This window comes from Pygocentrus nattereri, chromosome 4 (genome assembly GCF_015220715.1).
Source record: "Pygocentrus nattereri isolate fPygNat1 chromosome 4, fPygNat1.pri, whole genome shotgun sequence".
NCBI lineage: Eukaryota > Metazoa > Chordata > Actinopteri > Characiformes > Serrasalmidae > Pygocentrus > Pygocentrus nattereri.
The window spans coordinates 28411753-28438084 of record NC_051214.1 but is presented as its reverse complement, the minus strand read 5'-3'; the positions used below and the strand labels follow the sequence as shown (position 1 = coordinate 28438084).

Below are 26332 nucleotides of genomic sequence, written 5' to 3'. Positions count from 1 at the left end.
CTGGAACCTGCCTGGGATGTACCGCTGTACTGTGTGGTACTCATGTTAAGAGTTTGGAGGGTCACTCCAAACTCTTGACATGAGTGCTGCAACAAAAATCAAGTCATGTCTTTGGTGCGACAGGAAGGCACAAAAAGAGCAGAATGTAGGTTACAGCATCTGATTTGGGTTGAATCTTTGGTCAGTCCCTCGTCGGGTCAAGAGAACAGCCAGTTCAGCAGGAGAATGCAGTGCTTCATCATTGCTCATGGCTGTCCCTTGCACAACTCTATTCACTTCATTGCATAAAAACGTGTATTTCCATCTCTCCATTAAACTCTCTCATTCTCCTCCTTGCTCTTCCATTCCATAAAAAAATACTGTAGCTGCTTTGAGCTGGAGGAAAGGAAAAAGAGAGACTAAGAGAGAGAGAGATGCTGAGGGTGAGCGACCTCATGCATAATGCATCCATGTCCAGCCCAGCAATCACACCTCCTCACCTCTGGGGAAATTTGAAACACTCAGCTAAAATGGATTTTTTGGAGGGGAGGGCGAAAATAAATAAGCATTTCGGTTTTGGGCAAATTTCAGTATTACGTCGTACAGAAAGAAACAGGAGAGACAAGAGACACAACGAGTTGGGGGAGTGCTTGACAGCAGCCTTCTATTATACTGACACAATTACACAACACAGAACATGCTCACACATTAAAAGCTCAGAGGGCAAGTGTCTTGTTCGCTAATCTGCCGTATTGCTTATAATAGGATATTTCAAGGGGACCAAACTCCAGCCCTACTGTAAGGCGAGACATTTGCAAGCAGTCATCAAAAAGCACAGCGAAAGAAAGAACAAGAGTGAACAAGATAAATTATACAGTTTGAAGTAGTAAGAGAGAACAAGGACAAAAAGACCAAGCTATCAGTACCTCCATTTGTTCAGCGATAGCTGAAAGCAGGGTACTAGCAAAGTGGTCTATTTAAACTACAGTCATTAGTTTGTACATTCTCTCTGTTCTCAACCTCTGAGTCACATATCCACTTTCATTTACAGCTCTGCAGTAGATGACCACTTTAGAAGTCAAAAACTCCAAATCATGCAAATCAGCTGCTTGCATTTCATCAGTAGACTTTAGTTTACATGCAGAACTAACATGATGCATATTCTGCATGAAAAAAAAGTCCTTCCATACGGCCTTGAATGACTCCAAAGAAGACTTCAGCTTCCAATACAGGAGTCCATCTTGGACTATCAGAGGTTCCTCCATCACTCGACTCTGTACTCTGCACTCTGTACAGTCGAGTGCTCTTGTTTTAAATGCACAGCCACTGCTAACTTCATAATAATTTCCCCATTCACTCTACTTTTTCTGCCCAGCATAATTCGTACATCATTATGAGACTTATCTCTGCTGCTCAGGTTAGAAAAGTAATGAGGAAAGTCTATTCAAACCCCCCGTGCTTCAAATGAATACTCAGAAAAGAGGAAAATGCATTACATTTCAGGAAAATGAAAGTGCACTTATTTGCCACAGCAATCTACAAGAGTCAATAAGAGAGTGTAATGAAGTCTGTAAGTACAGCTGACCAAGTGGTCTGTGACTAGGTACATTCTCACTAGAGCTATATGAAATATAGCACAGGGAAATGAACGGCATCACTAACTCATGACTGTTTTTCACAATCTTGCACTGATGTTCTGAACTCTTGCATCTTGTGTGTATTTATGTCCATTACTACTCACCCCTCAAATGGATGCAGTACCTACGTAATGCCCATAGATGGTAAGAGCCACAAAAAGGACCAAGAAATATAAAGTTCTACTACAGCTGGTACACTTTCATGCGAGTTCTGCTGCTCCACAGGCACAAAGGCTAAATCTGGGGTGCTTTATACTCTCCCAGAGCAACCCACTCTATTGTCAATACTTTCCTAGATTATTCAAAGCAGTGTGTTTGCTTTTAAAAACCTGGATCAGCAATAGGTGCATCTTAAAAGAAGCTGAATTCACGAATAACAAAAGGTGCCTAGATACTTTTGGACATATTCTTATAAATATGCCAGGAAGCATTCTTTGGCTTTCTGCCAAGCACAGCAATGCTTTAAATAACTCTTTCTGACACTTCTGTTTTGAATACTGCATTAAGTCACTTTCTACTCTTTCCTTGAGGCAACTTTGTTGAAGAAAGCAGAGCTTAATTTTGTCAAGAGAGCAACGAGAGTACACTGTGCAGAATTCCAAAGCAAGTTCTGTTTGTACTCTGAATCAAACCTGCCTACACCCGCTTTGAGAGTCAGCAGGAACCAATGGACGACCATGATAAAATGTGGCAAACTGACAGAAACATGAGAAAATCGAGAATAAATCAGCAGTGGGCAGCTAAAGTCTTGAGAATTCAATTTAAGCAAAGATTTGTCTGAAAGCCATCCACACTGAAATACTACACACCATCTAAACGATCATCAGTTTCTTGTACGATATTTATTGGAGGCCTTCATTTTACATCTGGAGAACCTCTGAACCCCACTGTGATACAGCTAAAAGGACACACAGTAACTTTGCTCAAACTTCTGACATCTCACGCAGTCATTTCATGTTTGGTGTGTCCGCTAGCGTCTCGGGCTGAGACACTGATGTAGTGCCTCCCTCTTTCTCCATCAGTCAGCCACTAGAGCAGTGCAAGCAAAATGGCTTCTATCCATAACCCCCCACCCCAAAACCCCCTAATTCAAAGTGCCACTTCCTGCTTATCAAGAGTGACGTGACGTTGAACTGAACTCGTGTTCTGTGTGGCGAAGCGGTGCTCAATTTTTACATTGCACTCCATCAACCCACCCTCGGCCCCCACCTGGAAAACAGAAAAAACTTAGTCAGAACAGCTGCTGGACTTGCCACCTGCTTCTACTTACACAAACAGATGAGACAGCAAATCAAAGTGGAACCGAGCCCCTGATCCAGACGAAATGTCCCCCATATGGCCGAAGGGGAGAAAAGTTTTCTTTAACATTATCATTTTCATACTTTAGGATTTATGAATATGCAAATCCATCTGTCCCGGTCGTCACCGTGAGGCACCACCCTGCTGGGGTGGATCAGCGGTTGTTGAAGGAGACAGGACGACAACCCTTGCTGTTATTGGACAGGTGCTGCTGTATATTTATGATTGTTCTTTTCCACAGCAGAATGCTGTCCCAGAGCCTTGGGAATACTTAATAGCTCCCATGCCACCTCTGTCAACTTTCCCACACACTGTGCGCATCTGTATTCCAACACAGTGTGTGTATGCTGGAATATGAAGAAATTTACAGAAAAAATATTTAGAGGCAACATTCACCTCATAGCTCCAGTTCTGGGCCAAAGAAGCAAAAATTTGGACCTCAAACATATCTGACTATATCTGGGGAAAAGGAAAACTGCATGAATCTGATTTCTCGCCAGACCATTTCCTTCCATTACTTGATCCGATATCAGAAACATTAGGTTAATGCCATTGTGAATACCATAGTATGTCATTATGACTAGAGAGGTCATTTCAGGCATTTTACAATTGACTGGGTATTAGCTATATTAAGTCTGATCCAGTTTCTGTCCTTTACTTCTTGTATTATGTGTTCTGCTAAAGCCACTGTCGTAGAGGTGACAAACAGGCATTCTATGACCTTCAGCAGTGAAGTGTATTGTCAGAAATTAAAAACATCTAAATGTCTACAGGGTGAAACAATTTCACAGTGTGAAAACAAAGTTACTTAACAACGGCACATAAGCAGTAATAACCATTCACTCACATTTTAGGTCTGCTTTCTGCCATTTACCATGAGCTGTATGCCACTAGAAGCTTGGGGAAAATACACTTCAAAAAATACACATTATTTTTTTAGTTTGCAAGTCAGATGAAATCTTGACAGACCATGTCTGGTTTTGACATTAGGGGAAACAGCAAAACAGAGACAGCTTCAGGCTAATGCATATGCATTAAAGCAATATGTACATACACAAACTTCTGTGTATAAACTGGTAATTTAATAAAAAGACAAAAACACAGCCTGCAATATCACATAATGCACATCCAAATAATGACATTTTCTAACAATTGGATCAACATTGGTAGACATGCAAGATGGATTATAATTATATATTAAATTTGCAAGCTATACAATATGCAAAAACATCTCATTTGGAGGTATTGTTTCTAAAGACCAATCCCTTATATCATTAGAAAAGACCATGAGGAGTTGGTAGCTAACAGTAATGCTAGGAAAGCCAGTTGCCTCTGACAGCGCTCAACAAGCAACCATTTAACACTGGAAAAAAAAAAAAAAAAAGATCACAGTTAAAACATGCTGAGTCAATACATGTAATGCCCAGCTGGCAGTACTATCCAACCTTGGAGGCCTTTACTCACCATGCATGATTTATTTGGACATCAGTAAACAAGAACTGATCAATAACTGATATTTTTTGCTGTCAGAAAACAAACTGCATTTTTTGAAGACATTCTGCTTGTTGTCTTTCACAAACAATAAAGTTAGAGGAATTAAAAACAAATGACATCCAGTGTGTACAGTTTTGATGCAAAGATTTGAAATGAATCGCTTACTCACATTGGATCCAGCGTGTGGCAGCTTCAACACACTGTACTCATCATGTCCACCGTTAGATCAAACCTATCTGAAGTGCTTTGCCTTTCCAGCTGCATCAGCTGTCTGCACATAGGAGAGGATGCAAATATCTGATGGTGTATTATCCTTGAACTCTGCAATGCTACACACACAACGAACAAATGCACTGCGGATGCAAACTTCCTATTTGAGAGTTTTGCCAACTAAGCACCTCTGAGGTGAAGGATAATCTCAAGATAGCATGTAGTTAGTGCGCACACACACAGTCCGGCCCTTCTCCCCACTGAGCTGCTCTCCTCAGCCTCTCCAACAGCCTTTGCTGAAGTGTCAGCTCCACTTAGGCAGGCGTAGAGGGCCCAAGATAAAAGAGAAAAGGAATTGCTTTTAGCCACCATGCTTTCCCTTATGACGGCAAATGAAAAGCACAGAACAGCCGTTTTGTGAAGACGGGAATAAAGCAGAGAGTTACCAGTGTATTGAGGCCCTTTCAATCGGTTTAGAGTGAAGCCTCTGGCAGCGATACAGGCAGAATATGGAGTTTGATAGGATAAGTGTTTATTATCTCATACTGTGTGTGTTGCAGTAACTCCACCTGCACTGTGCGTGTGAGTGGCACTAAGAGAGTTTTAAAAATGACTGCGAGGGATGGAAATTGTGTTTGCGGCTGTAAGATGACGAGGCAGATGAAGATGGAGTGAAAGAGAGAATGATCAAGATGGAGAGAAAGAGCGTGGGATAAGCAGGTTACCTCAGTAGTAATAGGGAAGAGAGAGAGAGAGAGGAAAAACAAAAGCGAGGGGGGAAAGAAGAGAGAAAGACAAGAGAAAGAGAGAAGCGCAAGAGAGAGAGATGAATGAAAATGAAAGTCTGTCTCTTAACCCAATATAGGACAGTGTGAGAGGGCAAGCGTGAGAGAGTAAGAACAAGAGAGGGAAAAAGTAAGAAGGAACCTGAGGAAGAAAGAAAGAAAGAGACAGACCACGAATGAGAGACCAAGAAAGAGGAAAAGAGTGAGCACATGAGAGAGCGAGAGGGAAAGAAAGAAAATGGCACTTCGACACACTGCAGTTTTTGCCCCAGAAAACTTTTTCTAAAAATTGCCCCCAAAAAAAAAAGAAATATATCAGCAAAAAGAGAATTAACGTGAACGCTGAGAAATACTGACAGGAAAAAAAAATTATGCTGGTGTAAATTTTTTTAAAGACTAGGCTGAAAACAAGATGCCAAATGCTGAAGCCTCACAATGATGGACTTAGAAACAGTAATTCAAAGATTGTTTCTTTTTCTCTCCATCACTAGCGCTTTAAAACAAAGCCAGCAACTAATTAGGCAAAATAGTATATATTGGTTTCATCCCTTGAAACATAAATGATAAATGTTACTGATTTGTTTTTTCCATTACACTGTAGTTTTTCCAATGGGTTTCAATCAAAAGCATAAGGAAGTGAATGATATGCAATGCCACAAAAAGCTAAATATAAATTAGTATAGAATGTAATGTAATACCTGGTGTTCAGTTTTTATTTTGGTGCATCACTAATTAGTATTATTAAATACACTTACTAGGCATTTAAACATGTTCTATATACTAAACAATATTCTGTCATTCATGACAGAATAGCAGAGAGCAGCACAGTGTTTGTTGTGACTGGGTATCAGCTTTGTGAGTGTGTGCCTCTGTCGACTGTTGAGTCGGTATGACAGGAATCAGGACAGTGTGTGATGTACCAGGATCCAGCCTGAAGCTGCCTGATAAACAAAGCAAACAGCAGTGGACCAGCCAAGTCAGGAGACGACGCAATCAGGCTCCCACAGAATCTGAGAGAAAAAAAGAAAAAAAAAAAAAACAAGGTGCAGACACTCTGCACTGAATATACTACTAGAAGTGCAACAAAGTTTTTAATCATTCAATTTATCTTCTATAACTTGATTTATCAACTAATTATTCCTGCTGCGCTTCCTCTCACTTTGCCTGTTTTACTGTCACCATCAATCAGCTGCCCAATCCAACTGCAGTCTTATCCAGATCTGCAGACATGAATTTATGCTAACCACACAGTAGAAGACCTTTGAAAGACAAAAGTCTGACCAACTCTAACATGTAAAGATAATGTGGCAGTTTTTAGTCAACACCATGATTTTGCAAAGACTAGGACTATCTTGCACTGTCATTATTTTCAAGACTGCAACTAGATTAAGATTATTCCCCATCATGCACCTGGTGAAAACCTACAAGCAGATAAACATTTTTCCTTCCACTTTAAAGTGGTACAGATGGGAAGACACGTTGGCTGAGCATGTAAAAGATCTGGGGCTTGGCCTGGTACACTGTGGAAGTGTATACTCTGGCAGATCATCACCCAGAATTTTTTAATTAACATGTAAAATGTGCAGTTACTTTAATTTGACAAAGATTTACACATCTACAACACACGCAGCGATTCAGCATTGTTGACTGGGTGTTATGAAATAAACAAAATAAACCAGTGTAACAGAAAGTGAAAAAAAAAAGTGTCATTCAATATTTGCCTGAGCCAAAACTTTGGATAGCATATAACACGTTTGAAAAAAGACTTACGACGGCCATTCTGACCACCTTACAGTAAACGATCGAGATAACTCCAACAAGACTATTTTATTCCAACACTGGAAATTTGTCTGCGACAACGAGATTGACTGAAGCCATTTGGTGTAAGGCTGGCATTAAAAACATCCCAAAACAACTGCTTGGGATGCAGGCTTCAGCGGATTTCACGCATTGAGTTTCCTGAAATTCAACAGGCACATGACAAGCAAAGCAGCAGGAGTACTCAAACTATGAACAAAAAAGAAACATTCAAGATAAACAAAGAATGTCATCCAAAGTCTGTAATGCACAGTTTGTGTAAATGTGAAGTGTTTTTCATTTTGGTGTAGCTATCAACCATTCAGTGTTGATATCAAGGGCTGCCAAGCTGACCCACGTGAACAGAAGTGCCTTTTCACTAGCTTTTACATTCTGACATTCACAGAACCATCCAGAGTCCCGAGATTTCAATTGGGCAAAAGTCGCATCTGTGTAACTAACAATTTCTTCTTTTATATCAGCTTCCTGCAGAGCACTGAAACTTATGACTGCATGTGTAACAGTAATATTACAGCACATTGTGGTGCGCATTTTTAATACATATATGATAATACATATATATCATTGCAGCTGTACTCTACAGGAAAGAGCCAAGAGTTGCTCCCTTTCACCCAGCACTCACATTATATTACATACTGCTGCTCCCAAACATGGACATAATCTTTTAATCCTCAGTATTAAAAAGCATCTCTTCTTTTTCAGCCCCAGAAGCATAAAAGCAGTAGGACAATTACACACATTACTGAATTACTGAAGTATATGCCAATCAATATGCAATTAATAAGGTCTAAATTGGTCTTCAGGCATGGCATTATGCACCTCTCTCACTCTAAAATGCAGAAGAAGTGTTGTGGAACATTACTATTGATATTTCAAATCTTCCTGATGAAATTTGTAACAGTCAGAGGAGTGGCACACTGCATAAACGCTTCCAATAAAGGTACAACTGGGTGGTACAGCTAAAATACTTCACCACTATATTTTTCACATTATTGCCGGTATTGGGGTATTTGACAGCATTTCATTTTCAGACGCAACTTACATGAGACACACACTCAAAGGCACCACACAGAAAGTAATCAAAACATTTTGCTTCTATTCACTTAAATATGGAAAACAATATAGTATTAAAACGAACATTTATGACAGGCTTCAAAAAAACAAAACAAAAAAGAACAGTGTTTAGTGTTGATCACATTAAAGTTAGCCAAAAAAATGGCTTGCGTTCTCTAGTTTGTAGAATGACATGTCTGCATGTACAATCTTAAATGTCAACCTGAGAATAACGAAACTGACCATTAATACCAGCCCTTAAATGACAACAGAAGCAGTCTGAACACAAAAGCAAACAAATAATAAATATATATTACTCACTGCTGGCCTCTGAATATCAAGCCATGGGTTAGAATGTTTTATTTTTATAAGACTGATGATGTATCAATGTTTCTACTATTTTATTTATATGTATTTGCCTCAATTAAACTAATGAAAACATATCCAATTCATGTTCTATTTGTTAAAGCTAATAATTTTGGAAAATAACTGGAGGTCCTAAATTTCTATCAACTCAAAAAACTAACCAAGCAATTAGAACAACTGACAGGCCAGCTTGCATATTACTTCAATTTTAAAACATTTTCTAAATCCACAATAAATTAGCTTTATAATATATGTTAATATTCCAGCAGAGACATGCCTGACAAAAATAAAATTAAATAAAAGAATTTGGGCCTGTTTATAGCAGAAAGAATTGTGAAAACCATATTAACTGTAATAAAAAAGCATAACCTATCACAGACTGGTAGGTTTTTGGGTCATATGAGCAGATTTTAGTTATGAAAATGCCCCTTAAGAAGAGCTAATATAAGTAGCAAATGCTAAAGCTAACAAGTTAAGTTAACTGGTTAAATCCTGAGCACGGACTCGTCTTCTACTACTTTTAATAAATCTCTGACAGAGCAAAAAATGTCACTGTGTGAATAAATATGTATGTATACATTTTTTTTACTTGCAAATGCAAGTGAAAGTGTCACATTACACTTCACTTACTGTCGGCACCAACTTTTTGAATCAACACGAGTATAATGTAAAGAGAAGTGTGCACACGAAAAAGAGGGACCAATAAGATCTCATTCTCTGATTGTTTGATGGGTGTTACTATCTAATTAGTCCCCTGTTTCACACTCTTCAGTAAAGGACACTCTTTCCTCTCTCTGCATCCGCTGCACTAATTAGCCATACTGATCCGCCCCCCCAACCCCCCAACTCTCTTAATTAAGACTGGGCTCTCCTATGGCAGCATGAGCTGGGAGTAATACTGCGGTTTGGAGACAATAGGCCAGTCCTGAGTGCTGTGCTCTTCTACAGGACCTGCAGAAAGCCTCCGAGTCAGCCGCAGGGTGATACCCACATCTACAGCAGGATTACAATAGCATTAGAACATCCACAGGGACAACAGAGCCGAATCCGATTAATGAAGCGGATTGAGTAATCAAGTGATGGATACCTAGAGGCAGTGGGGACGGAAGCGTGTGCATGTCAGGCTCTGTGCAGCCAATACAACCAGCAGATAAAGAAATTCACTAACGTATCCTCTGATTTATCAGCGTAAATCTTGCTGATAAAACAAATGATGTCTAGAAATATTGTATTATGGGAATATGGGAATATTGTATTACTGCAAACCTTTAGGATTTAGGAGGACTTTAAACCTCACATTTTCACTGTTGAACTCTCAAATAAATCTAAGATTAAGTGTCTTGCTTAATATTTTTTGATTAAGGCAAAGCATGTAACCTCAGCTGGTGACACTGCTGCACCAAAACTGGGGATAGTTAGGCACTAAAATGACAAATGTCCCTTGTAGGACCACTACAGTACAACATTAGCAAAGCATTATGAACATTTCGTCCAGTCATAATCTCAAAGTCAACCATAATGCCAGTCTCTACATTCTTGATTTTGTCTACGTCACCACCACTCACATCTACCAAGTGAAAATGCTTAGCTCAAAGCTTCTCAGTGTTTCATTGAGAAATCTGCCATAGTACTAAGATGCACTATGAATTCTGATCACGTTTGAGAAAAACAAATATTTCAGTATTATGTTAGATCAATGTCATCAGAATTTTTTGGTTTGTTAACCTTTTGAAGTCACTTATCACTGGAAATAAGAGCACACAGTTTAACACTTATTCTCACCCATAGCTCACAAACAAGTGTGGAAACGGTCAAAAGTACAGAATTTCAACTGATATCGCGTTTGTGATTGCAAGCAGAACAGGTCCTATAATGTGATGAAAGGTTTGCAGAATGACCAAAAAAAATAAAAATTTGCCACGTGTCATTTCTTGACATTGAAGCAGTATCACTGTCCAAAGAAAAACATCTCAAACTGTAAATTTACAGAAGAGGGCAAAGCAGTTATTTACTTTCAGAAACAGATTTTATTTTTTATTTTATTCCAAGCTATTTTGGAACATTTCTATTAGTCCAATCATGACATTTTCACAGTGCTGAGCTCAAATGATACAGAAAAGTAAAAATCGCAAAAAAATGGAGATGCTTGTTTTTTATTGAACAACGGTGACTATATATATAAATCTGCAAACTCAAAACTATCTATGTATATGTAATGTACAAAAGCCAACAGATGAATGACTCCATTGGCATCTTCACTTCATGGCTACCATTATATGATATAGAAGGACTTCATCAAACCTTACATTCAGCTTTAAAATAGAAAATTTCAAATTCAAATAACACAGCCTGGTTTATCTGAAAGCCACAGATTATTCAAACTATTATTCAGAGTGACATCCAACAGCCACATGCTGCCTGCCACCTCCACTGTCAAATTAGCTTGTCAAATGAGAAAAGATTAAAGAGCCTGTCATGAGGCCATCTGAGGTAAAAACATGAGACGCACTGACTCGCTGTGTTTTCATTAAACAGAAACCCTTAAGAATAACAGCACAGGGGCGGAAGACTGGAGACGAGAGAGAGAGAGAGAGAGAGAGAGAGAGAGAGAGAGAGAGAGAGAGAGAGATATTCTAGGTGTCCTTGGAGAGAAAGTACTGTAGCCTGTTGAACTCACTGAAACAAGAGCACTTAACACTAACTGTAGAGCTGCGACTAGACAATCAGACCCAGTTTCCACATAAGCAGGGGATAAGAACTAGAGCAAGGTCATTCACCCGCTCACTAAACCAGGATGAGTGTGAATCCACTGTAAATTCTCTTATACACACACAGGATCCATCCATGTCTTGCTGCAGGTTGGGGATGCTACTGTTAGTCTCTAAACACATTTATCCACACAGATTTACAATAATGTAATTTTATGTTAACCTCTTAAAATCACAGGTTTATTACATACTAAGGCTTATTACTCAGTAACTACAGGGACTTCAATGCAAACTGGCTGAGCTACTCTTAGATTACAGAAGCGTGTAATAAAACAGTAGGCCATGGCCATTTAAGGGGTTAATCCTCACCAACAGCCAAACTGCTGTCCCTGAAACAGAACCCTGGGCTACAATGTTCAATGTGTACTTTCTACTTATACATTAAAGCTCTGTAAATAAAGTGTTAAATGTCACTAGTTAAGAAGTACTCAAATAACCAATTTGTGACTAACTAATCTCACTATGGTTTAGGGGTCTGGTTCGATAGTTTTGCTATAGGTTTAAATTAGGATTGCACCAATAATCACCAATACTGGCACTTACACACAGTATCATTATCAGCAATGGGGATACGGACACCCATTACATTACCACAAAACATTATTGGAATATTACAGGCTTTACAGGTTGAGGTAAGGAAGTAATGAGCTGGAAGGTGGTGGTGGTGGGCTTTGGTTCACAACATTTGATTTTTTTTTTCCCCCCAGGCTACTATTTTTAAATGTCTACATGCACAGCCACTGAAGTTTTTTTTATCAAATATTACTGAAAAAATAAGTTGTAGCTCAGTTCCAAATCAACACACAATATATGAAATAAATCATACATTTTAATATTTAATGCAGATACAATTTTTGCTCAACTTCCCAATATGATAACATTGTTACACTGACTTGACAAAGAATGACATTTAAAAACTGAAAGGTAGCAAGTTCTGCTTTTGTTTAGTGTCAAGAATTTGTTAGCTCTATACTCTAAAGGGGCAACATACAGTTCAATAACTGCAGCCAGATTTTTGCAGTCAGAGACTGCAGAATTTAGAAAAATTAAAGAGTTTAAAACTACAGTCATCAAATGTAGCACAACTTTAAGGTGGAAATGCTAGAAATCACAAACATGTAAAAGTCATTTTGCCTGCTATCGCTCCTGTGTGCAAAGCCAATGTTCAAAAAATTCAAACAGGAAACTTCAGCCCTGTTCGCCATCATCGGTTATCTCTGGGCGGTGGCATGAGACGAGTCCTTATGTTCATAGTATTCCCCGAGTATTGTATTTTTAATACGACACTCAAATCACGCCATATCCACAGCCTTTTGTCCTTCTGTTGACACTCACCTCAGCTGACCTCACCATTAACAAAAAAACTCCACACCATCAGTCAACTGAAAAAGCAATTCTCTATTCTAGTACCAAAAAAAAGACAGTCGTTTTTATATAATAAAAATGAAACAAAAACTAAATTCCTTCAGAGATTAGCTGCTTCACCCCAAGTCTGTGAAGGAACGCTTTTGCAAATCCTTCATTCCTGCTACTGTTAGACTGTACAACTAGCACTGCTCCCAGCAGAAACCCCTTCCACCCCCTACTAGACCTCACACCTACAAAACACACAGTGGTTTTATCACCTTTTCCTGTGTGCAATATAATCGACATTCCATGTGCAATATATTGTTAAATATCTCTATAGTGTAAATACTCTTGAGCTTTCTATTTATAATAGTTTATATTGTTAACTCCTCCCCAACCCATGTGTAATATAAAAACAGTACCTCATGTGCAAAACTCCATGTGAATTTCAGGCAAAATATCCTTACAATGTAAATATCTTTATTTAGAATTCCTTATTTTCTTATTTTGTAATGTTTAGTTTTAATATATAGTCTTGTAGCAGACTGATGTCATCAAACAGGATTAGTATACCAACAAGTTTTATGACTTAAAAGGATGCTATCTTATGAATATGGACACAGTGGGAGGCCTACAACCCCCTTTGCTCCATATGGCATACCATACCAGGCCATAAATTCTGGCCTGGAATCCAGTTGCAGATCTTCCCAAACTTTAACTAAGCTATGAATTAACAGAAATCATTCTATAGACTGCACCAATATGGAATTTCCACCATTTAATGGGATTTGGTTCAAGAAGTCCAGAGATATCAAGAAATAGGTTGCTATGAGAATCGATAACAAAGCTAGCCTTTTTGGATTTCATTGACAATTTAGATATGGAACCACAACACCCCAAGCGGTGAAAATAAGGCACATCACACCACCACTATGTGCTTATAAAGAATCCAAGGCCTATTGTCCTACTGGGGGACTTCAAAGCTCACGTGGGCAATGACAGTGAGACCTGGAGGGGTGTGATTGGGAGGAATGGCCCCTCTGATCTGAACCCGAGTGGTGTTCAGTTTTTGGACTTCTGTGCAAACCACAGTTTGTCCATAACGAACACCATGTTTGAACACAAGGATGTCCATAAGAGCACATGGCACCAGGACACCCTAGGTCACAGTTCAATGATTGACTTTGTAGTCGTGTCATCGGACTTGTGACCATGTGTTTTGGACACTCGGGTAAAGAGGAGCTGAGCTGTCAACTGATAACCGCCTGGTGGTGAGTTGGATCAGGTGGTGGGGGAAGATGCAGACCAGGAAAACCCAAACATGGTGGACACCCCAGGTGAGAGATGCCGTCAAGCTGAAGAAGGAGTCCTACCAGGCATGGTTGGCCTGTAGAACACCAGAGGCAGCTGGCAGGTATCGACAGGCCAAACGATCTGCGGCTTCAGTCGTTGCCAAGGCAAAAACCCAGGTGTGGGAAGAGTTTGGTGAGGCCTTCGAAAGTGACTTTTAGTCGGCTCCAAAAAGATTCTGGCAAACCGTCAGGCGACTCAGAAGGAGAAAGCAGTGTGCCACTAGCACTGTATATAGTGGAGATGGTGTGCTGCTGACTTCAAATGAAGACGTCATTGGGCGGTGGAAGGAATACTTTGAGGACCTTCTCAATCCCACTGGCATGTTCTCCAGTGAGGAGGCAGAGTCTGGGGACACGGGAATAGGCTTGTCCATTACTAAGGCCGAAGTTGCTAAGGAAGTTAAAAAGCTCCTTGGTGGCAGGGCTCCAGGGGTGGATGAGATCCGTCCCGAGTTCCTCAAGGCTCTGGATGTTGTGGGGCTGTCTTGGCTGACACGCCTTTTCAACATTGCGTGGACATCGGGGGCGGTGCCACTGGATTGGCAGACTGGGGTGGTGGTGCCCCTTTTTAAAAGGGGGACTGGAGGGTGTGTTCCAACTACAGGGGAATCACACTCCTCAGCCTCCCTGGTAAGGTCTATGCAGGGGTACTGGGGAGGTTCCGCCCTGGTCGTGGAACACTGGACCATCTCTTTACCCTCTCCAGAGTTGGACTCCGTCAGGGCTGCCCTTTGTCACCGATTCTATTCATAATTTCTAGGCGCAGTCAGGGGGTGGAGGGTGTCCGGTTTGGTGACCTCAAGGTCACATCGCTGCTGTTTGCAGATGATGTGGTCCTATTGGGGACATCAGGCCATGAACTTCAGCTTTCGCTGGATCGGTTTGCAGCCGAGAGTGAAGCAGCCAGGATGAGGATCAGTACCTCCAAATCCGAGGCCATGGTTCTCAGGCGGGAAAGGGTGGAGAGCCCTCTCTGGGTCGAGGATGAGCTCTTGCCTCAAGTGGAGGAGTTTAAGTATCTCGGTGTCTTGTTCACGAGTGATGGTACAAGGGAGCGGGAGATTGACAGGCGGATTGGTGCTGGGTCAGCAGTGATGCGGGCTCTTTACCAGTCTGTTGTGGTAAAGAAAGAGCTGAGCCACAAGGCAAAGCTCTCGATTTACTGGTCAATCTACGTTCCCACCCTCAGCTATGGTCAAGAGCTTTGGGTAATGACAGAAAGAACGAGATCGCGAATACAAGCGGCCGAAATGAGGTTCCTCTGCAGGGTGTCTGGACTCTCCCTTAGAGATAGGGTGAGAAGTTCAGTCATCCGGGAGGGACTCGGAGTACAGCCGCTGCTTCTCCACGTCGAGAGAAGCCAGCTGAGGTGGTTCGGGCATCTGGTTAGGCAAGTCCACCCGGGAGGAGACCCCAGGGAAGACCCAGGACACGCTGGCATGACTATATCGCCTAGCTGGCCTGGGAACGCCTCGGCCTTTATTTTATGCAAAGAAGGATTGTGTTATTTTATTGTGTTAAAATCTAGGTGTGCTCTAGTGCCGCAGGGCAGTGAAAGAGCCGCGTGTTGCAGACCCTCTAACTAAAGCACAAATAACATTTTTGTAATAGACCACTACTAATAGTACTGCACAGAGTCAGGGTCACTGATGAGAATTTTGAGAAAGTGTTGCTGAAGTATAAAGGACTCCAAATGTCATGTCTGTACAGATCTTGCTGAAATGTTTAAACAGGAGCAGTTTTATTTCAACAGTTGACTATGCTTTACACTAAATTGTTTGGTTTGTATTTGGTTATATTTGTTGATTTCTGTTTGGAAAAACCTGGAATGATTAAGTGTAATCAATTAACATTCAAACTTTTTGGTGATCTTGCAGCTTTTTAATTGTACTTTTTTTTCCTAGCACATGACTAAATGCGGTCTTGTTCACAGCTGGGCTTGTTTGGTGTGTCAGGTGGACATACACAAACAAACATTCTCACAATCACAGTTTTGAAAGTAGTTAAAAAGGAGTGCACTACTTTTCAAAAAAGTAGCTAAAAAGTAACCACCTCTTTTTTCTGGAGAAGTAGCCGAATTGTAGGTAGGTACAATTTTTGGGAAAGTAGCTAACTACTAATTTATCAGTCGCTATCCCAACCCTGACCAGGACCCATGATTTTTGCCTGACCACAGTTCAGCTGTTGACACAGGCCCGAATAGGGGTGGAATTTTCACACAAAATGAAGCCAAAATGAAGCAAAGAAAAGCTGTGATGGGTCTTTACCAAACAAAGGTAGGTGAAAGCACCCCGAGGAGCTTCAACTGCAGAACCCAGGTGTATTGTCTCAATGTGTAATTAGGCTGCTACTGCAGAGTTTTTATTTAGTTGTACCTCTGGATTAATATATAAATAATCTATAACTATTTAATCAAAAATGTTTTCCCAAAAGAATCTTTTTGCTTTATACCAGGGGTGCTCAACCTCACTCCTGGAGATCTACCACTTTGCTACAACTCTAGCACTCCTAATCCAGATAATATAGGTCATCAGGGGGCATCTGAACATTAGAGCCAAGTGTATTGGATCTGAACTCTCCAGGGGGAGATCCATCTCAATGACCAGGATTAAGCATCTCCTGCCTTGCTATATTATACATGAAATGCATTCACAGCTTTGGTTGATAACCTCATTAACTCAGCAGTTTATAATTATTTACAAACTTCTAACTGAACACACCTGATTCAGATGTATCTGAACACTATAATCAGGTGGATACAATTACACCAGCAAAACTTGCTGGATAATGATAAAGAGGGAAACAAACTAAAAATCAATTAAACAACACCGATTCAGACACTTGGCAAAAACCCTTTTGTTCTGTGTTAATACTAGAGCCCAAGCAATTTATTGGTGGGCTGGGAACATTAGCCAGTATCTACAACCTGCATTTATCATCAGCATTAGCAAAACATATTGCATATAGCGTTTATATAATTAACTTTTTTTGTTTTTGTTGCAATGTCACTGGGATTCAAACACATGTCATCTACTGATGACAGTTGTGCCACTATGGAGCCCAGTATGATGCACCGCCTATTTAACTATATCAACACATGATATTTAGGTATAATTCTTTGTAATGTTTTAGAATTACTCATTTACAATTTTATCCTATTTAATGCACCCATTTTCATAAACTCCTGTTTTTTTTATTTAGGCTCTTTGCTTTAAGGACTTTAAGCTGCATTTTAAATGTTTGATAAGTGCTGTATAAAACATTTGTGACCATTGAACAGTCATTTCACAATTCACAGTCAAAAGCTAAATAATATTGGTTTAAGCAAATTGGTAACACTTTACTATACAGCTGTGTTTATAAGACTACATGACACAAACAAGCTCTTTATAACATTTACATGCAATACATGGACACAAGTATTGGGACACCTATACATCACACCCACAGAAGCTTTTATGACATTACATTCTAAACCCATAGGTATTAATATGGAGTTGGTCTCTTCTGGGAAGCATTCTACAAGATTTTGGAGTGCGCCTGTGGGAATTTATGTTCATTCATCCAGAAGAGCATCTGTGAGGTCAGACACTGATGTTGGACGAGAGGGCCTGGCTCACAATTTCCATTCTAGTTCATCCCAAAGGTGTTAGATGGGGTTGAGGTCAGGGATGTGTGTGTGACAGTCAGGTTCTTCCATAACAAACTCACCCAGCCATGCCTTTACATACCTTGCTTTGTGCACTGGAGCACAGACATGCTACAACAGAAAAAGGCCTTCCCCACGCTGCTCCCAACAAAGCTGTAAACAAACAATTGTCCAAAATGGCATGGTATGTCAAGCATTAATATTCCCCTTCACTGGAACTAAGGAGTCTAGGCCAAACCCTGAAAACAACCACATTGCATTATACCTCCTCCACTTAACTTTATACTTGGCACAATACAGTCGGGCAGGTAATGTTCTCCTGGCATTTGTCAAACCCAAACTTATCTATCAGACTGCCAGATAGAGAAGCGCGATTAATTACTCCACAGAACGCGTTTCCACCGCTCCAGAGTACAGTGGCAGCATACTTTACACCACTCCCCAATCAGTTACAATCACTGTATTAATCAAATCTCTCTGGACCCAGTCATATTTCTGCCACCATTCTCTGCTGTGTCCAGCTGCTGAGTCACGTCACTGATTTAATGTGACCACGTAGAGTCTGGGACAGCATGTTTGCCTCTGCAGCCATACAGTCCAGGCGTAAATACAGCACAGCAGTATGCCGGACACCATCAGCCACAGTCTGATGGGCTTGAAGGTGAAACAATCAATTATTCAGAGTGGTCAATATTTCACGTGAGGGCATCGAGGTTGAAGAAGTGGCAGGGGGTGTATAGAGAGGGCCGGAGGTAAAGGGGGCGTTAGAACAGGCCTGAATGCCTCCAGGGTAAGGCCGCAAAAACTGTACACAATGCAGGCCGGAGCACAATGATCCTGATTTAAAATGACCGGTCAATGTGGATTCAAGGCTTCAAAGAGGAGGTCTGAATTATTACTCGGCAGGATGACAGATGATTCACCGCATTCCCTCTCCCTGCCTCTTTCTCTCTCCTTCACCATCTTTTCTATTTTCTCCCTTTCCATCATTTTATCGCTCCACTGCTCTCGCTCTCCTTTGTCTTTGAGAAGCCCTGTCTCACTCTTCCTTTTTTCCTTCTTATTTCTTGTTTTGCATTCCCTTCTCCTTCACCACTTTCCACTGCTGTGAAAAACTACCCTAGATTCCACAAAGATGCTAGATGACATGCTATCATCCAGACAAGATTTGTGTGTCCAATAGCACTTATTAAAAAGAACGGACAAAACATTTGCCATTGGACTGCAATTAGGCAGACAGAGAGGGAAGGAAAATAAAGACCTAGCAGGAGAACGAAAGGAGAAAAATATTCCCTCTCCACCACGTCAGCCTGCCACAGACAACTGCACTTCTTAATGGCATCAATTTCTCCAACGCATTTCATACCTAAAATTACAATACGAATTGCCTTGCTGCGGTGTACAACTTGATGTTCCTAGAATTGGACTATTCGTCTTGTTGAGCGTCACACATCAAATGAGTCGCGCTTTCAGAAATTGGTTCTGCAGGTGCACAAACAGAGACTGAGTGCGCTCTGGAATAGTTGAATGAGAAATCTCAAAGTATGGTTGCAAGTTTTACCGTTCCATGACAGAAGGAGTTCTCTGATAGAAGATACACTGCAAAAGTGCATCACCCAGTGATATCCTGGCAAACACGCCAGGGTTTTGACAAAAGCCCAGCAACACATCAAGAGGAAGACAGACTTGAGTTTCGCAGGGCTTTCACCCTAATATGTCTACATTCCCACTGACATTTGGTCCAAACTTTCTCATGGTTGCACCCTGACATTCTCATTATGTAATCACATATGGCCCAGCGAAACTTGCCAACACATGGTCTATCAACCAACCTTTAAGCAGAATACGTTACCTTGGCCTAGAAAGAGTAGTGTTAGGAGTTGTTAGTGATGTTGCTAGAATATGACTGTTGTCAGGCATTGTGCAACAAATTCTCAAACTGTTTCCACAGGTGCAGAGCCCGAATGAGCTGCAGAATATCTGAATGAGTAACCTGAAAAATAGCACTTTCATGACAACACATTTGAGAGGCTCAGCAACACTTAAGACAGAATAGAGTTTTGCATGGCTTTCACATCAGGGATTTTGGCGGCACTCTTCAGAAAATACTTCTCTTAACTTCTCTTGTTGTCCATGTAATCACAGTCAGTATAAACAAGAAGCAACAAGAACTTTTGATTCACCGCCATGAGTAATAATAGGCTGACAACAAATAAGCTACCAACAACTCCAAGAACAGTACATTTCCTTGACCTGGAAAGTGGTACCATTGTGAGAAGTAGCTGTATAGCAGAGTTGTCTTGCAGTTACTCAGAAACTGGGGAAGCTTTTCCTAGAACACTGTGAAAGGGCAATGTCTACCTGGAGCCAATATGGCCGACAGCGATGGATCACAGCACAGGGTTGCTGTGTCAGGGAGAAGACAGCAGCCCTCCCACCGGATGATCTGTGGAAGAAACCAGACTGAAGGGCATTTAAGAGATTCTCACTGCACAGGAGCAAGAAAAAAGGAGGAGGGCTTGCTTTCTTTGTGCAAAGATGGAGATGTGCTAGGTTATTCTCATCCTCTGCACTATTATTCTAATGGCAAAGAATTAAGAGTAAAAAAGAACTGGTAGAGATAATCGGCTAACTCCAGTGGTGTCACTACTGAATCAGTTGCAGTGTTGAGGAAAGCCTTTCTTCTGCCGTATAATGCTTTTAATCCTTCGTTATTGCATTTGAATTGTACAGTCTCCCTGGCCCAGCACGTAATAACGCTAAGATTATAATCTTTCACAGTTGTGCATATCGCCTGTCGATGATTATAGAGTGGTGGCTGCAAATATGGACTCCAAAACAAGCTAATCTCTTTCTCTCCCTCTCTGCCACCTCACTCAGCAGTACACTTCATTTAGCCCGATACTCCTGCAAGGCTTAACCAGCATCAACAATTACAGCAGAGGCTTTAGCTAGCTGACAGAGAAAAGCAGGGAAAGCAAACAGAGTGTGAATGTCGGTGCCCCCTCCGAGAGTAATGCCTTTAAGTAATTTCTGCCCTCGTTCACTTGGAGCGGGAAGGTTGATAGGATTATTTTGGAGACAGCAGTGAATTAGTATCAAGGAAAGTCTGAAAGAAGGCAGAGGAACACCTGGTCCTCCATGCTTCTGTTTCCACCAAAAAAATAAAAAATAAAATAAAATTATGAGCGTTCAAGCTCACTGCCACAGAAATGGTACTAATCGCTCCTGAGGATGCCCTCAATGAGTCTAAATCCATCCATGTAACTTGAAAGGATTTGTCTTTATTAGCTAAGTATCCTAAATAGCAGGGTAATGTTCAGTTTAGAAAAGTCGTGAAGCTGGCTTATTGACTGGAAAGGTAAATGTATTAGGGCTCTACCAATTAACACCCCAAACAACCAATAACAACCACCAATAATATTCAGCATTTTTCAGAATTGTCATATGGACTTGCTTCCTTGCCAATAACAATGGCTTTTGTTACTTAGGCGTATATCTGACGCAACTGCAATCCGTAGTCTAACCCAACGTCCCACCCACAGCATTACTGTATTGTTTGAAATGTGGATAATTTATTGAGAGCAACCAACCAGCACTTCTGAAGCATGTCTGTGTGCCGGATCATGTCAAGCAAATTCAATCCAACGCACTGGTTTGATCTGGGAGAGAAGCAAGAGGAAAATTTAAACTTTTATAATTATAATGAGTCAAAGTTGAACAACACAGTTGGCAAAAAGCTTGCTGAATCAGTCATATAACATCACTCACCCTTGCCAAACAAACGTGGCTAGTGCGTGCAGCTAAAGCCCTGTCAAACATCATGCTATTTGCTGAAAGTGAGGTTTGTCTATGGAGCAGACAAGTTGTGCCAACACAAACTGCTCCTGTAGTAGTTTGATCCCATTCAGAATGTATGTCTGCAGCGGAGCTTGATTTTCATTTAAATTTTCGCTCGTTAAACGTTTACAGCTACAGCTCACTACTTGCAAAGATTCCACTGCTCTGCTTAAGGCTAAACAAGCAGTTTGCATTCATTCATGAAGCACATTTTCAAGAGCCATTCAGAATACATCTGATACACCCAACACATCCAACTACTGCTTGTTACTTTTCTAATTTCATTTTTGTTTGTTAAAATAATCAGTGGTGTTGCTTTTTACCAAGTAGTGGCAAATATTTATGTCTAATATTTTTACTGTAATACCTTTACAGCTCTGTATTTGGTTAGTCTAGGCATTATACAGTTTTTAGTCTCTCAGCTGCATCCTTATACTGAAAAGGCAAGCCCCCAACACTGAAGTTACCCATTTGTGTGTTTTATATTAAAATTGTGTAAATATAATATACTTGTATAACATTTTGAATTTTAAAGCTTGTGCTTTTTGTTGGAGATCCATTTTTTATGGATAAAACACAAATCAGTCAAACCTTAACATGCCTCTCTGTTACAGAGTTCCCAAAGAAAACAAGATAAATATACAAGCATATATACAAGCTAAGTATGCCTAGAAATGCCTGTTCTTTTAATATGATCACTAATTTCTCACAGCTTATAAAAACAAGTGGATGAATTCTGCTAAAAGGGAACTTTACAAATGATTGAGTTTAAGAGAAGTTTTAAGAGACGTTTTATAAAGACTTAAGCCTGATTCAAATTTACCACTTTTTGGGGAAATGCATTTTTGCAATGTTTTCATCTTTGACATAGAAATTAAAATAAATAAATAAAATCTTGTAGCCTTAAATCTCATATAATGTAATGACAATTATGAATCTAGGCTTGTAGACTTGAAGCTTGTCTAACAAATCTCTAGCAATACAGCAAGCGTAAGGTAGTCAAAAGAGGCAAATACAGGATGTAAAACAGAGGCAGGACTGGAATAACAGTAATAATTTTATAAACAGGTGTGACTGGAAAAAGAGCTGAATCGAAAGACCTAATTAAGGATTGCATTGATGGACTTCAAGCAGAAATCAGCTCCAATTAAGTCACTTGTGTCTTTTTATCTGCTGCTCCATACTCCGTGCAAACGCAACGTCATTCTGTCATTTTTATGAAGCACAATACCTGTCGCCGTGTCAGTCCCCCCTGCCGCCCGCACCGCTCTGGAGTCTGTTATCAGTTTGAGCGCCCTCCATATGTGGCAGGTGGTGCAGTCACAAAAACACTTAGTCACTTCAGATAGAGCCATTCAGTCTTCCATCCCGTCATTTAGCAACATACAATCACAACATTAAGACATGACTGCTAGCTTTTGTGCACTGATTGCAAGTCTCTCATTCTAATTTACTAATGACACAAATGTACTGCTTTCATTATGTTCCTTTATGAGCATTTCCATAGGCCTTATGTGATAAGTCACCAAATACATGGCAGCTGGTTCAATCATGCTAAAAAGCATAAAAGACACATGTATTTTAAGACTGAACTGCATCACTCGAGCGCTTGTATGAGGCGCAGGGAAATGAAAAGCATGCCTTTTCTGTGTTAATCCACCTACACAAGATGCAAATGATTTAAACTTGGTAAATGTATTTCAGAGAACATTTCCACAGTGCCTGAAGTACAAGCTCCAGGAGCACTAGCAGGTCATGACTTCCTCCCATACGCCTTTATTTGATTTCAGACAACCGCCTCATATGATCTTTTGTCTAGACCATATACGCCGACGAAAAGTAACTGGGCTGAAATCGGTTCAGTTTATGTAACCCTGCCTACTTTTCTCTTGTTGATCTCTGAGCTGGAACATTCTCTGCCTGTGCTGTATGACTCATCTGTAGGTAGTCCTACGGGGACAATCCTTCAGCAGGCCTCTGAAGTTACCTGGACCACACAATACACACAAGAACAGAAGGACAGCAAGGTCTCCAGAAATGACAAGTCTGTTCATCAGGTCTTATTTGATCTGTCACTGCAGCACTGCTGTAGACGTCTGAGCTTGTACTTCAATACCACTTACATTAAACCAAATCTTTGTGCTTTATATATAAGTGATTTCAGAACCATAAACATTCAAACGCTTATGCTGAAGTGATGAGGGAAGTTGTAACTGCAGACATTCTGTAGCAGAGCCATTACAGCGGAAAATGACCATTATACCCCTGTACAGAGTCATCTGCAGATTTCAGTCGTTTATATGTAAACCATCTCATTCAAATGTTGGAGTTCATTCTACAGAACGACTCAATTTTCTTAGTGGTACTGATAAAAACCAAGGATTACAATGTCTACAACACAACTATAGTTATTAAGATTAAGATTAAGTGACCCTTATTTGTCCCACAACGGGGAAATTTCACCTCCGCATTTAACCCATCTGGGCAGTAAAACACCACATACACACTAGGGGGCAGTGAGCACCCTTGCCCGGAACGGTGGGCAGCCCAATCCGCAGCGCCCGGGGAGCAATTGGGGGTTAGGTGTCTTGCTCAAGGACACCTCAGTCATGTGCTGTCAGCTCTTGGGATCGAACCGGCGACCTTCCGGTCACAAGGCTGGATCCCTAACCTCCAGCCCTGCCAAAAGTGTATTTGCGCGCAATGTGGGGCTCGAATCCACAACCCTGAGATTAAGAGTCTCATGCTCTACCGACTGAGCTAGCCGGGCTATAACTGAGTTATCTACCATCTATTACTTTTACTACCATGTACTTTTACTACCTACACGTCTGAGTTTTTATATGTAAATTTTGCTAAATGGTAAAATAACATTACATCAAATAAATAAATATATTTAGTTCACTACCATTTCGCCTTGCATTTTTAGGCCAAAATCTTTTCAAAACTTTCTTAAACAATGTCTCTGACAGTAAGTAGTGACAGTGGATAATAATATTCTATGAAGGAGCTTTTACAGGAACTAAATGCTTCGGATGTCTGGTTCCCATCACCACTGAACAATTGTGACTATGCTTCTCTAGAATGCAGGATTTAACATCAGACCAATCTAACACTGTTTTTCCTTTAAGTGACATCACCGCAGACTGCTTTTTCAATGTGGCGTGCATCATTTCAGCCAGCGAGAACAAAAAATGAAACTACTTAAGAGATTAAGAGAGGCTGTAAGATAGTCATGTAAAAATACATGATGACTTTTTAGGGACCTAAACCACACAAACATTAAAATTTGACTACACAGGGGAAAAATACAAGAAAACGGTAGAATATAAAGTATTATTACTATTAAATTATACATAAGATATTTAAATTATGTGTTAGGAAATACCTTACACTGGTCTAGGAATGCATATAAGTAAGAATAAATCAGTTTCTACACACACACACACACACACACACACACACACACACACACACACGTTACATCCTGCAAATGTTTCCTGCATGCACAACTGATGGCGCTGCTAATGTTTCCTCCTCTTCAGCAAGTGCTCTTGGCATCCACTAAAATGGCTGCTCGAGACCTGTCTCAGGCTGTTATTGCCGTTTGAGGATACAGAAGCTTCCATCCTCCCCTCACTCAACGCCTCTCGCCCTTGGCTCGCCTCCGCTGACACTTCACAGTGGGGGGGTACTGAAATAGACCTTAAGGGCCAGAAAATCAAGCCCTGCCTTCAGCCGAGAGCAGACATTTGTTCTCTGTCACTAGACATCAAAGCAAAAGGCAGACTCTCATCCGCAGAAGCCGCTTCCCGTCGACTGCGGCTGAAGCGGAGAGAGATTAGGTCAGAGTGGGGAGAACGCAGGCTGCTCCGGTGGTGCTACAGCAGCATGGCCCAGTGGCTTGGGTAATGGACATAATCAGAAGGGGTTTAGGTTCAAATGGCAGGTGTGGTTGACTGCATCTCCCCATTTATTTCAGTGTGCCACCTGCTCACCCAAGCACCTGCCGAGCATACGGTGATTCGGGATGAAAGAGTCCGCTAAATGGCTGATCCAAATAGAGATATCACCTGCAAAAGCCTCTCACATAAGAGACTTTAAAGTCTGGATCATTACTTTCCTCAGTGACATAATCCTATTAGAGTCTTCTTAAATCATAAGGCCACTTTTCAAAGCTGAAGTCTGAACTTTCCACAAACAGCACATATCATGTTTCATAGAATTAATAACAGCCATTGAACATTCACTCCACGCATGCACAGAAAGCACTTTTCAGGATATAACGTCTTTATATGTAATGCAAGAGGAGAAGGTCAGTTCATCAGGATGTTGGGCCTTGGTCATTTTATGCAGTATGTTTGTGTCTTTTCAGAGGGCCTGTTTACACATTGCATTTACATGCATTTTTGGTGGGTGACCAGATCTCATTCGGATTTCACTTGACCGCATAAAAATCCAGGTGTAAACATCCACAAGACACATGGCAAGTAGATTACGATAGAATGTGGGTGGAGTAATTCTGAGGTGGTCAAAGACGGAAGTTGACTACATTTAACTTGTTTAAATGGAATGCATTTATATATTTGGACATAGTTACATAAGCAGAAGTGCAGCTGTTGAACACTAACTAGCAGGTGAGAGAAACAATGAAACAATGGATGGAGGATACGCAAGGCTGAAGTAAACCAAAGCAAGAACCTTCAAACACACCAGGCCAATGCATGTGTCCAGG

At 40.7% G+C, this 26332-nt stretch overlaps 1 protein-coding gene and 1 non-coding gene across 3 annotated transcripts in view; both read right to left on the bottom strand.

The window, feature by feature from the left end:
• dab1a (DAB adaptor protein 1a) overlaps positions 1 to 26332 on the bottom strand; it is a 492903-nt gene that overhangs the window by 378615 nt on the left and 87956 nt on the right. The gene's annotated exons all lie outside the window — the stretch shown is intronic.
• On the bottom strand, positions 24295 to 24367 carry trnak-cuu. Its single transcript has one exon. It is a non-coding gene; the product is annotated as a tRNA-Lys (tRNA).